This window comes from Microcebus murinus, chromosome 9 (genome assembly GCF_040939455.1).
Source record: "Microcebus murinus isolate Inina chromosome 9, M.murinus_Inina_mat1.0, whole genome shotgun sequence".
Taxonomy (NCBI): domain Eukaryota; kingdom Metazoa; phylum Chordata; class Mammalia; order Primates; family Cheirogaleidae; genus Microcebus; species Microcebus murinus.
This window is the reverse complement of record NC_134112.1, coordinates 25,648,563-25,662,500: the sequence shown is the minus strand read 5'-3', so window position 1 is coordinate 25,662,500 and position 13,938 is coordinate 25,648,563. Positions and strand designations below refer to the sequence as shown.

The window sequence follows — 13,938 nt, the reverse complement described above, 5'->3', positions numbered from 1 at the left end:
AAACAATCATCACAGTGGTGGTATGTGAATGATGGAAGTTTGGATATAAAATCTGTTGGTTCAAAAATTAGACAAAAGAGATCGTTATCCATCACATTGTGGAAACTTAACAAATATTGCAAGATTGTTTGCAGACAGCATGTTTGCACTATTGGTGGGATTTTGTTAATTTTTTGTTACTATGTTACCATGTTTTCACTGCCCATTAATTACATAGCCAACATGGATCAGGTATTAGTAAAGCCCATTAATTAAACAAGGATTTAAAGGGGTTTTGAGGGGGCGGGGATCTCCCAGTCTGGAAGATTTCCAGACTAAATATATTAATACAAGCACTTTATGAAACTTGAGACATCTAGTGATTTTCAAACTTTTTTAGTCACAAAACATTCTATTCAAATAAATCTTACTAGGAAGCCCCAAAATACCATGGAGAACGTGACAAAGAACTGCTTGGTTGAAGAGAGGTGGGTGGGGGTGCTGGGAACAGGAGAATCCTTCCTGTCCCCTGCTCTCTGCTGGGCTCCCGCACTCCACCCCTGAGGATCCCTGGGTGTGGTGAACTGTTTGAAAGCCTCTGACCTGACACAAGTTTCTTTGTTATTCTCTCTACAACTGTCATTTTGTGCCTGCAGTTTTGTCAATGGGCTTTCATTTTATAGTATGACACACGGATTGTATATTCACTCTGAGAGTATTACAGACATGTCTTGCCCAAGAGTAAAAAAAAAATCATCTGAGTTAGGGGAAAACCAAACATCCTGCAGGTGAGGATGCCTGGGGTAAGGCAGTGGCTAATGTCATAGAAAAGAAAATGTGAGTCCGAGACACTCAGAGAAGAAAGAATACTCGTGATGGGTGGGGAACCTACAAGATTTGAGCCAAAAGCAATTTTGGTTTTGATTACCAAGCTGCTGCATGAAGGATTGGAAATGTCACAATAATTCTTCACGAAGCTGGTTAGGAGTTCAGCTTGCAGCTTAAGTAAAGAGTTGGCTTAAAAGGCATAACTCAGCAGCCCATGTAGCTGCTTGGGGTATGTGATGTCATGGAGATGGACACGGGCACGCCTGCTTGCTTGAGATGCCCTGCTGACTTTGCCTAATCAGAGCCTGTGACCGCCTCGGTTATTTGGACTGGGATGAGCGCGCTCATGTCACACATGCACAAATGGTTCCCCACCCGTCCTGGGGCTCCTCCCTTCTCCACCCTTCCAAGCCATCCTGCAAGGCAGTGGGTGGTGTCCACCCAAGCTTTCCCAGACACCCAGCCCTTGGAGAGCTGGCTCAGCAGCCTCTGAGCACCCCTGGTCCTCATGGCCCACAGTGCTTATTTGACGCCTAAGGCTGCCTGGGTGCCTCACTCGAGGTGCATGGGTTGTCTCCCCAACTGGATGACAAGACACGGAGGGCAGAGTCTTACACAATAATTTCATACTTTCAGCTGGGCCTGGTGGCTCACGCCTGTAATCCTAGCACTCTGGAAGGCCAAGGAGGGCGGTCAGGAGTTCGAAACCAGCCTGAGCAAGAGTGAGACCCCGTCTCTACTATAAATGGAAAGAAATTAATTGGCCAACAAATATATAGAGAAAAATTAGCCAGGCATGGTGGCACATACCTGTAGTCCCAGCTACTCGGGAGGCTGAGGCAGGAGGATCACTTGAGCCCAGGAGTTTCAGGTTGCTGTGAACTAGGTTGGTGCCATGGCACTCACTCTAGCCTGGGCAACAAAGCAAGACTCTGTCTCTAAATAAATCAATATTTTTAAAAAGTGAAAAAAATAATAATTTCATACTTTCATACTCTTTCATACTTTCCATACCTGTCATGGGACACTCACTAAGGCCATCTGGTTGACTGGTTGAACCCCCTCTTTTTGTTTTTTGATCATACAGTCCATGAAGTTCCACAGACTAGATCATGAGCTAGGTTTCCTGGCAGACTGAAGGGGAGCTTGATTTATTAGTGCCTCAGAGTGGAAAAGCACCAGGAGGGGTGGCGTCTTCTCCTTATTGAATGTTCCCACCCAAAGCTGTTACCTGGTATGGGCTGAAGCAACTTGTTCCACAAAGAAATTGTTTAAAAGCTCTGCTGGCATAATTCCAGGTAGATTCAGCCTATCTATCCTGAAGGAGCGCACACACACACACTCACACAGACACACACACGCACACACACAGTGAGATTATTCATATTAAAGGATTTAGTATGCGTCCCTCCTGGATGAACAAACTTGTGAGATTATATTTCCTTCACCTAAGAAATATAATTTGGAATTTAATTCCATAGGTCACCTCTCCCAATCCCATTTTCCTGAAAGATAGGGCCAAGAGGCAGAAAGGAGGGAGGGGAGTCCCTTGGTTGGAAGAACCTCAAGGAAATAGGCTGCCTGGGACAGGCCTCCTCTGGGTCCCGGGGCCCCAGGCCAAGCGCCACCTGGCCAATGCCAGGGCCAGGGGTGCAAAAGTCCAGCTCACTTTTTACTCCTCCCTCCTTTTTGTGTTCTGGTTCCTATTCCTACCTTCAAAGAATAGTGAGACAAAAAAAGCAGTGTAACCTTGTGTTTAAGAGCGTAGTCTTTGAAGCTGGCAGGGTGGGGGACAGGTTTAACTTCCTGTTATATATACCAGGTGGTAGGACCTTGGATAATTTGCTCAACATCTCTAAGCTGCAATTTCCCATGTGAAAATGAGTTGATACTTACCTGACAAGGTTCTTGCGAACAGCAGATGAAATAATAATCATAAAGCTCTTAGCACAGCAACTGGCACATAGGAAGAGTTCAGTAAGTACATTTGTTCAACAACTATTTATTAAACACCTGGTATGTACCAGGCATTGTTCTAGGCAGGGAATGGTGGCTGTTGGTATGGGACCCAGCCAGCTTGGGTCCTGGTGGGGTGGGCTGAGTGTGAGGTTGGGGAGAAGCTTGGCTGAGCTTGTGATATGGTGACCCCCATACGCTACTTCTATTGAACCCCAGAGAGAGCAGTGGCAGGGGGAGACGGAGGGGACCTCATGATTGCCCACACCCTGAGAGAGACACCGAGTCCCTTCCACACTGGTAGTTTGAACGGGAAACTCCCACGGTTCAGTCCATTGTGTCATTCTGCTGTCCTCTCATGGGGTGGGGATGTGCATCCACACACGATGTGGTAAGGTGTTGCCCCCACCCTGCTCCCAGCTCAGGTTGGCCCCAGCCACCTCCTCCCTGGAACCTCCTCTTCATGTTCTAGGTTTCAGCAGTATTGCCGGAGCAATGGCTTTAGCTAAGCAGGGAATCATACTCACACTTCATCTGAAAGCAGTTTCCAGATCTTCCCCTTTAATCCACTCTTTCCCTCCCCGGCATTGCCTGGTTTACTACAGTGCTGGCCATGCATCCAGGGGTTCAAATTCTAACACCTGGGACTCAAGTGCTCAGGTGATCCTGTGAAAATTAAGATGGCATGTTCATTTCCAAAGACCATCCCTTGGCACAGTAACCACCAAAGAGCATGTGGTTGGAGCCATAGATCTGCCACATTGCAGCAGTTTTGTATGTTGGAAATTGAGAGGCGTGGTTTCCATGTCAATTACAGGTGGGAAACCAGCCAACCCCAATGCTGTTCTCACTCCGTTTTTGTATTTTAGGATGTCTATGCAGTGCTATCACTCCCATGGACGGGGGCAGGAACATCACCTCCTAACACAGGAGCAGGTGTATCATTAGCAGAGCTCTGGGAGAAAGGCAGTTTCCTGGCAGCTCTTGATGGGAGGGCTTGGTTTTCAAGGTTGCTGTATAGTCTAGCCTCCTACAGGCCCTGCAGCAAAAGAGATTTAGAATAATCCACACTCACAATAACAATGGCTGGTGCCCAAGGAAGCCTGAAGGTCTCTTACTGGTAGGTTTACATTTTAAACCCCTTAAGGCAGCAGGGGCTATGGTCCCCAAAGGAGGGCATTTTCTTAAGCACATCACAGCATTAGGTATAGCTCTGGGGCACTTTGAGATCCTTAGGCCTGAGGCAGTGACAGCAGGAAAAATCCCATTCTCAGCCAGATCACCCAGTTAGCTACCAATGGGCATTCCAGAGTTCTTCAGGAAGAGCTGTGTCCCCGGACCCTGGATCACATTCCAAAACCCACCTGCTACTACTGAAAGAGCCAAGGTCCCACCCACTGCTGGCCAGTCATTTTCTTCTGCTCCTCCACTCTGGCCTGTTCTGGGACACAGTCACCAGGGAGTGGCTAACCAAGAATGTCAGTAGCCAGGGTCCCCACACCAACTCTGGTTAATCATCTTGCTTTGGCTCTGCTTTCCAGCACCAGAAATATATCTCCAAGAGTGTCAGCACCCAGAGCGATCTGGACCTGAAGTGGATCTGCTCAGAGGCATCCTGGCTCACCCCGATGCCCACCCCAAAGAAGATGCTATTGCACTCAGGCGACTCTGGCTTTAACTAAGCAAGCCGCCCACACCGCCCGCAAGCCTGAAAGCTCTGCAGGACTGAGAAAGGCAGTCTTCTCGGCTGAAGGCTTCAGCTCTTGTAGCAGGAGGAGCAAATTTAAGAACAAGAGTGCCAAGGCTGGATTACCCTTGAGATTTAATGACCAGAACTAAAATTCCTGAAACAAGAGTGACTATTGAGGGCTTTTGTCAGTTGCTTGAAGTTGGATGCCTCCCAGTTCCAGGAGGCCGCTGAAGTGAGACTGAAGGCTGGTTGGGCAGCCTGTCTACCTTCTCCATGTCCCTGCCTCTCGCCTGCCTCTGCTCAAACGCTGTCTTGACTTGGCAGCACTACAAGGAGGAATGAAAACATATACTTCTGCCCAGATTCCTGTCTTCTTTCATTTTTACAGGAGATTAAATGATTTCTTTCCTAGTTTTATACTGCTAGCGTTCTCACTACCCTGTTCCTGCTTTCTGTACATCAGCTACAAGAAAAAGAAAGGGTTACTGAGCAACTAAGCTGTCATAACTATTTTCACACTGTTTTATTAATGAACGGTTGTCCCCATTTTTCAGATTGTCCACTAATCCATCCACCCATCAGTCCATCTGTTCATCTACCCATTGTCCACCCCCAAAATGGTCATTGAATGTCTGAGTCAAGCAAAGTGCTATTTACTTTGGACTCTGAATCCAGTGCTCTTTCTACTTCACCATAGACTTTCACCATAGACACATGCCCCTTGGCTATGAGGAAGCTTGATTCATTCAACAAATTCTTTTTGGCCACCTCCAATGTACTGGCATGTTCTAAATGCAAGCAGCAAAAGCAAAGTGAAACAAAGCCAAAATCTATTACCTTCATGGAGCTTATATTCTAGCTGGGGGAGACAGACAAAATAAAAATAATAAAATAGATGTGTTAGTGACATGTGCCGTGGAGAAGAATAAAACGTAAAAGGTGAATGGGATAACTAACAAACATTATGTAAATAAGTTCTTGCCATAAAATCATCAACTCACCGACAGTGGAAATAAACTTGGGTCCATGGTAAAATATTCATTGATATTAATCATTTCCTGCCCTAAAGTGTTTCAGGAACTGCCAAGCTACTGTCTCATTTCTTCTTATGTGGGGTGATCACATCCCACGATGTGCCAAGTGTTTTGAGATGTCCCTCATATGAAATAGAACTGCTTGGTTTTGCCATCCATAGCAAAGGAGCTAGATTGCCCTAGATAACCTTGAGGAATGGTGTGGGTAAGCAAATTAAGAATAAAAATCATTGTTCTAGGTTCCACTTTTTTTTTTTAAAAAAAGTAAAAATCAGATTGCAAAAAATTGCACTACTTAAGAGAATACATTGCTTTTTTTGTCATCTTGAATCAATTGTTTTTAAGCACATCAGAGGGACCAAATCATACTTGACTGATATGCTCACTACAAATAATTCTTACCTATTCCTAAAAGTAGGAGCCTATTATGTACTTGCTAGCTCTACTTAGACAATATTGTGCTTCAAGCCCATTTGGACTTTAAAGTAATAAAATGGCTTTTCTTTTTTTTTTTTTTTTTTTTGAGACAGAGTCTCGCTTTGTTGCCCAGGCTAGAGTGAGTGCCATGGCGTCAGCCTAGCTCACAGCAACCTCAAACTCCTGGGCTCGAGTGATCCTTCTGCCTCAGCCTCCCGGGTAGCTGGGACTACAGGCATGCGCCACCATGCCCGGCTAATTTTTTATATATATATCAGTTGGCCAATTAATTTCTTTCTATTTATAGTAGAGACGGGGTCTCGCTCTTGCTCAGGCTGGTTTCGAACTCCTGACCTTGAGCAATCCGCCCGCCTCGGCCTCCCAAGAGCTAGGATTACAGGCGTGAGCCACAGCGCCTGGCCTAAAATGGCTTTTCTTAAACAAATATTGTAGGATTCACAATTCACTAAACTGAGACCCTCGTTTTATCCAAATTTAGCTAGATTTTAATGGATATCACACATCTCCAGTCTGGGTTTTTCCTGTAGCCTATTTCAGAAGACACATTTGTGCAGCTTTATCAGTAGGTACTCAATCATGCTTCCCCTGTATCAAGCACCTCAAGGGCAGGAGATAGCACAAATGTGCTTGGTTTTTAATAGCTGGAAATATGTCTACGTGAGGCTGACTGTATTTACCCAACGCCAGATATCTGAAAGGAATGTGAAAAATTAAGGTAATGACTGGTGCCTCCAAACAGCTGGATGTTGGTGTCATATTTGCAACACATAGATTATGCCATCATGTCAGATTTGGAACACTTTGGAGGTTGGGAATGCGATGGGGACAGGTGTCGGTGAATATCAGACTGAGTGCGTGTGTAGGTGAGTGATGTAGCAGATCGGCAGAGGTGGTTAGGTCAGTGAACATAGGGACACGTAATTTCATTCCTGAGACATTAATTCCTAGGTTGATAATTCAGATCTATTTTTTTTAAAGCAATTCTTTTCTTTTTATCATTTTTAGGAATACTAGAAAAATACAGTGCTTGTTTCAACAGCACATATACTAAAAATTGGAAAAATACAGATAAGATTGGCATGTCCCTTGCACAAGGATGACACCCATATTTTTAAGTAAAATTCAGTGGAAATCAAGCAGAGGGGAGAGGGAAGGAAGGAATGGGCAAAAACCTACCCTATTGGATATAATGAACATTATCTGGGTGATGGGCATGCTTATAACCCTGACTCAAGCATAACAAAAGTGATCCATGTAACCAAAAACATTTGCACCCCCATAATATTTTGAAATAATTTGAAAAAAGAGAAAAACAGAAATATATCAAAAGAAAACTTAAAAAAAAACTCACCATAAATCCCACCAATCAGGGATAGGTATTAATGATTACAGTATATTTTTTATAAGTCTCTTTTTATTTCTTTCTTCATACAAACACACTTTTAAAAAACGAACATTGGTATTATATTGTTTATACAATTTTATATGCTGATTTTTTTTTAGCTTATTACAATTAGGGCATTTTTTTCATGTTAATAAATACTTCCTGAAAACATAAATATTGAGCGGTTACAGTATAATGTATTCAACCTTTCTTTTGTTGATGAACATTTAGGTTGTTTTCATTTTTTCTGGCTTATATAAACATTCTTGAACATAAATATATGTTAACAGCTCTGAAAAATTACTCCAAGACCTTATTCATGATTTCCTTTCCTACTTTCCGAGGGGCTTATGGAGACATAAAGTGTGCCTAATGTCCTGATGACAGATCTAGTAGTTTATTTGTGGCAAGGATGTTTTGGAGTTACATTGATCAGTTACATTTAATCAGTTAATGACTTCATTTGTTTATTCAACAAGAATTTATTAAAGTCATACTATGTGCGAGGCACTAGGAGGCAAATTGCAAAAAGACTTTAAGGACTACACCATCTTGTTGGAGAGATACTTGGACGACATTCAAGAAACCCTTGATTGTGTTTGATGATAACAACTGCTAACAGTTAAATAGAACTTCCTATATGTTGTTCTGGGTGTTGTATGTACAGTTACTCAATTTTCACAACAGCAACTATTATTATCATTACCCTATGTGATAGTAGGAAAATCAAAGCGCAGAGAGGTTAAGCAATTTGCCCAAGATCACACAGCTAATAAGTTGGGGGACTGTGATTTGAATCTAGGCAGTAGATTCCAGGAGTACCAGGGTTGGTACTCTTCACATCCCACATGTATCTGGAATATAACAATGTAGAGAAAAAGAATTATAGAAGGTCTATTTCTAAATGAGCGTTTTCTAGAGGTGATATTTTTTCTGGTTGGTTTTGAAAACTTTCAACAACAAAGCAGGTTGGGCTTTATATCAGTCAAGGATGTAGTGATGCCACTTTTCCCAATGCTTAGGATGTTAAGGAGAATTGCTAATCCAAGAGAAGTAAATTGTCTCATCGGATTTGGGTAAATGAATTATCTGAATGTAGAAAAACCATCATTACACCTGTCTTGTCCCAAGGAACCTCTGGGGGGAGTACTGGGAAAATAATGTTTTGTAATGAACTGAAATAGGGCTTTTGATTTGTAATGAATAACTATTTTAATGGATACTTTGTGCACATTCCTAGTATAATTTTAAAGAAGCTCACAGAATGCATGAATGAACAACTCTTTAGGCTACAAGGTGTACAGAGGAAATACTACTAAGACACGGACTTAGGGGAGTGGGGGCACCAGCTCCTACTGGCTCACATCTCTTGCCAACTTCGTGTCCAGTGACTCCGTGTTGGTAGCTGGAGATCAGCCATGGCGGGAATATTTAAACTAGAGAAATCAGAAAGTGCTTCAGATCAGGGCTTGTTTTGTTTTCCTGGAGCCCACTGTTAAACATTTACCAGCACGCCACTGCCCAGGCTCGTTAGGAAATTCACAAGTGGGAAGAAATTCTGTGAATCCAGGAGAGGAAAGAGGGAAGTGTAATGAGAATATCAGTTTGAACTCTACCCTCCTCCCAGGTCTTGAATCTTTTTTATCTGTGGCTTTCTTTTCCTGGGTCATTTCAGAGTGTGGGTGACTGTTAAAGCAGCTGAGATATTTAGATAGTTCAGGGGTGCGTGCAGGTGAAGAGCAAAGGCGGTTTGGGGCAGGACAACAGGATGATGAACAGCTCAGGGACTCTGTTGGTTTCAGGCTCAAATCTCCTTCCAGAGTCCAGGTGGGGAATGCTGGTGGACACGTGTGGGAAGCCCTGGTGGAGGACCATTTGCGTGTGGGGACAAGGAAATAGACATGTTCAAGCTGGAAGAAAATCTCACACTTCTGATGCAACTCCCTCATTTCATCCACAGATGAGGACAATGGCCCCAGAGAGTGTAGAAGGGAACTTGCTGAGGTCACCAGGCTACCGTGTTTCCCTGAAAATAAGACAGGGTCTTATCTTTATTTTTCCTCAAGAAGACACCCTAGGGCTTATTTTCAGGGGATGTATTATTTTTTTTAAGTACAGCACAACAATCAACATTTATTCAAATATAGTTAAGTCGTCTTCTTCTGGAACATCATCATAACTCTCCAAACCCTGAATTCCATCCTGAATTTCTTGTGACTCTATTTCCTTTAGAACCGTTGGCTCCAATCTCTCATGTTGAGCAACAGAGCTCTCATTAAATGAGCAGGGCTGGCTTATCTATCAGAGATCCAGTGAGCACTGGGTCCAACCTGCACAGTGGAGCAGAAATGATCCCTCTGGGGTCAGTAGGAGACTGCCTGCTGAAGCTTTTCCCCATCCCCTGGTGTTTGTGGGGGGTGAGAGAGGCCCACAGTGCTGAGTAAAATGGCGGCCACAGCTTTCCTTCTTCCCCCTGGGGACACACAATACCTAAAGCGGAGTGACCCGCTCCTCACTTCACTGAGGAGACTTTCCCCTCAAAGCCTCAGCTTGCAGCACACACAAGATGGCCGGGACCTGACAGGGGGAGCTGACCTTGTTGGTGGGGCTGCCCACACCTTTCCGGTCACCTCTGGGATAGTAGCTGTCACGATGGGGCAGACGAGAAGGGCTGCAAATCTTTACCGCTCTGCGATGAAATGCATGGGCTGTGCAGACACGCTGCGTAGCCACACCCATCACTGGGTCTTATTTTCCGGGGTTGGGCTTATATTGCACAAATGCTTAGAAATCCTGCTAGCGCTTATTTTATGGGTAGGTCTTATTTTTGGGGAAACAGGGTAGTTTGTTTATAGGAAGGATCTGGGTCAGACTGCCTGGTGTGACGCTCAGCTCTCTCCCTACTTGCTATTTGACATTGGACAGGTTACTGAGACTCTGTGTGTTTCTCAGGAACATTTAGAGGTTAAGGAAAAATGAGGATATTGTGAGGATTAAATAGTACATGTAATGAGCTTACATGTCATAAGCGCTCAATAAATATTAATACAGAGCCTTTGTGATGACACTGGTCTCTATCATACTCAGAAAGAGAGAGGGGTATTACAGAAAAGAAAAATATATTAATGTATGGAAAAGCATGATACCACTAGTTTAAAATGTATTAATACAATATACTAATATAACAAAGACCAGGATATCATCTGTTAATAATATATTGAAGACAAGCATACGCATTGGTAAAAACATTAACATTTTGAAACCTCCAATCTAAAAATTTTCCCCAAATCCAGCTTGTACAGGTGTTATAGTGAATGATTCATGCACAGCATTAGTTATTCCATTTTATTTTTCACTCGAAAGGATTTGTAGCTGAATGAGGGGGTCAAGTAATCACCAGATATCTTTAGAGGGCGCGTGCTCCCTTGGGCCTGTTCTTGGATAATGTTTAAAGAAGCCTGTCCCCTCACATGTCCCTCTGTGTTGACAGTGACTGTACCTGGGCTACATCTCTCTCAAGTGCTCTGCCACCAGCAGTAAGGTTGGGAGGAGAAGGCCCTGGCCCGGGGCATACTGGTCTGTCCTGCATCAGGCTGGACAAAGGCACAAGGACAGCCAGTGGCTGGGAGGAGGCCTGGTCTGAGGCCCTCGTTATGTACCTCATGTGACCAAACACTGGTCACACTCACACTTCATTAGTCAGCAGGAGGACGCCTTTTCACTCTCTTGACAGCATCCTTTGGTGCACAAAAGATTTTAATTTTCATCAAGGCCAGTTTATTTATTTTTTTCTTTTATTGCCTGTGCTTTTGGTGCTATATCCAAGAAATCATCACCAAATTCAATGTCGTGAAGATATCCCCTATGTTTCTTTCTTTCTTTTTTTTTTTTTAAGACAGAGTCTCGCTTTGTTGCCCAGGCTAGAGTGAGTGCCGTGGCGTCAGCCTAGCTCACAGCAACCTCAAACTCCTGGGTTTAAGCAATCCTGCTGCCTCAGCCTCCCGAGTAGCTGGGACTACAGGCATGCGCCACCATGCCCGGCTAATTTGTTCTATATATATTAGTTTGCCAATTAATTTATTTCTATTTATAGTAGAGATGGGGTCTCGCTCTTGCTCAGGCTGGTTTCGAACTCCTGAGCAATCCACCCGTCTCGGCCTCCCAGAGTACTAGGATTACAGGCGTGAGCCACCACGCCCAGCCTCCCTATGTTTTCTTCTGAGAGTTTTAGAGTTTTAGCTCTTATGTTTAGGGCTTTGATCCATTCTGATTTAATTTTTGTATATGGTGTAAAGTAAGGGTCCAGCTTCATCAATATGCATGTGAATATCCAGTTTTTCTAGTACCATTTGCTGAAAAAGACTGTCCTTTCCCCATTGAATGGTCTTGGCAGCCTTGTTGAAAATCATTTGATCATATATGTGGAAAGGTTTGTTTCTTTGTTCTTTGTTTTATGTCACTGGTCTATCTGTCATTCTTCCACTGCCACTCTTTTGATTACTGTAGCTTTGTAGCAAGTTTTAAAATCAGGAAGTGTGAGGCTTCCAACTTTATTCTTATTTTTCAGGATTGTTTTTTCTATTCTGGGTCCCTTGAGATTCCATAAGTATTTTAGCTTGAATTATTCTATTTCTGCACAAATATTGTTGGATTATAATAGGGATTGCATTGAATCTGTAGATTACTTTGGGTAGTACTGACATCTTAACAATATTAAGCCTATGATCTAGAGAAGTCTTTTCATTTATTTATATCCTTAATTTCTCTTAGCAGAATTTTGTACTTTTCAGTCTACAAATCTTTTGCCTCCTTGGTTAAGTTTATTTCTATGTAATTATTTTTAACACTAAAATAGTCTTTAATTTGTGCTTGGCATTATCCTAAAACTTTATAAATGTTCACATTTTTAGTCTGTATAGCACAACATTCTGTACATGGGAGACACTGAGGCAACAATATAGACATGAAGGTATAGCAAAAAGATAGTAAAATCTTGTGATGAATATTATAGGAGAAATATATTTGTCCATATATACAAATGTTTATGTATATATATAGTCTATGTGGGCAAGATAAAGCAAGGTAAACAAGTATGTGTGTGTGTATTATGTGTGTATATATAATAATTTTTTATGGCCTTGTTTCGGGAGTGGTTAAAGGTGTGGCACATAATGTCAATTGATTTATGCATTTTCCTATAATGTGGATGAATAATTTCCATACTTTGAAATTTTCCTACTCTACCATTATTTTCTTTTTGTAACATTCCTGCTCCTACTTCATGCCTCCTAAAAGTGCCACCAAGCATATATTTAATTTTTAATATAAAGTAAATTAAGATTGTCCATTGGGATCTTTTTGAGAGTTTTGCAAAACCTCTGGGGGTACCTGGAAATACCCCACTGTATGGAAGACCAGTGTTTGGGAATTGCTACACTAAATACCTGCCTGATTGATATGAAAATTGACTATTTAATAACTTTTGCTTATTAAGACCATCAGAGCAGCTCAAAGATAAGTATCTTTGGGAAATTTTCCCTTGGTTTCTCATTTTTGTGCCATTAGATTAGACTGTAAAAACCAGTTTGGGCTGTGGGACCCTTAGTCACACTAAGGGTGTTCCTTGCCAGTTCACACTATTTCTGAAGCAGGCAGGGTGACAGGTAGAATTGTCTGTATGGGGAGGTAGCCATGGTTATGCAGGCCTGGCTTGGGTTGATGAGAAGACTCCAGAAAGACTCCAACCTCTGTCCCTAAGACACCAAATCCAGGGTCTTCCAGCCATGGCCTCTCTGGGATTCTGGTTATTAATCAAGTAAAAGGTGAGTCTCACTTGCCAACCTGTCTCCTAAATAACTTCCAAGCAATAGTAGGATTCATTCATTCATGCATGAATAAACACATTCAGCACGTACCTACTGAGTTTTTTGTCAGGCAAAGTACAGCAATGATGCCTAAGTCTAATCTCAAGGGATAAGTAGAAGATTATCAGGTGGACAAGGAAAGTATATCAATCTGGGTCCAGTCAGGAGAGCAAAACTACACCATAATTTGAACAGGGAAAGCTTAATATGAAGAATTATTGACTATATCAGGAATTGGAGTAACAAAATATTGACTAGTAAGAAGCAAAAAACACTCTAAACCATACAAGAATAGCAGATATAAGGAGAAGCCGCTATCTCCAGGGCTGAAGTCCAGATCTTGTTGGAGGGGGCATGACCGTGGGTCACTGATTGGTGGAGAAGATGTTGTGGTGCTGTGCCAGTAGAACTTGCTGGAAATTTGCCATCTAGAACTTGGCAGAAATCCTCCCACCCAGAATACTGGAGAAGGCTGTTCATGGGAAGGTGTTTCACGGGAGGCATTTTGCTACAAAACTCCCCAAGCCAAGGGATGCTAGGAGAAGCTGCTGGCCCCAAGAAACTGGCCACTAGGCAGCACTGGAGAAGCCTGCTGAGCAGGCACATGGGAACAAAGAACAAACCCCCTTTCCTCTCTAGCGCCCTCTATTGACAAAGCTTAACATCATGCCAGTGGGCAAAGAAAAAAAAAATAGGTCGTTGAAGGGCCCAGATCCATTTTCACAGAGAAGCCAAAAAGGGTAAATTTGGAGCTGAGAGGCAATA

General features: G+C 42.9%; 1 non-coding gene across 1 annotated transcript; it reads left to right on the top strand.

Moving 5' to 3' along the window:
* Positions 1-6,948: 6,948 nt before the first annotated feature.
* Positions 6,949-7,058, top strand: LOC142873164 (U6 spliceosomal RNA). Its single transcript, XR_012921212.1, has one exon. It is a non-coding gene; the product is annotated as a U6 spliceosomal RNA (small nuclear RNA).
* Positions 7,059-13,938: the final 6,880 nt, after the last annotated feature.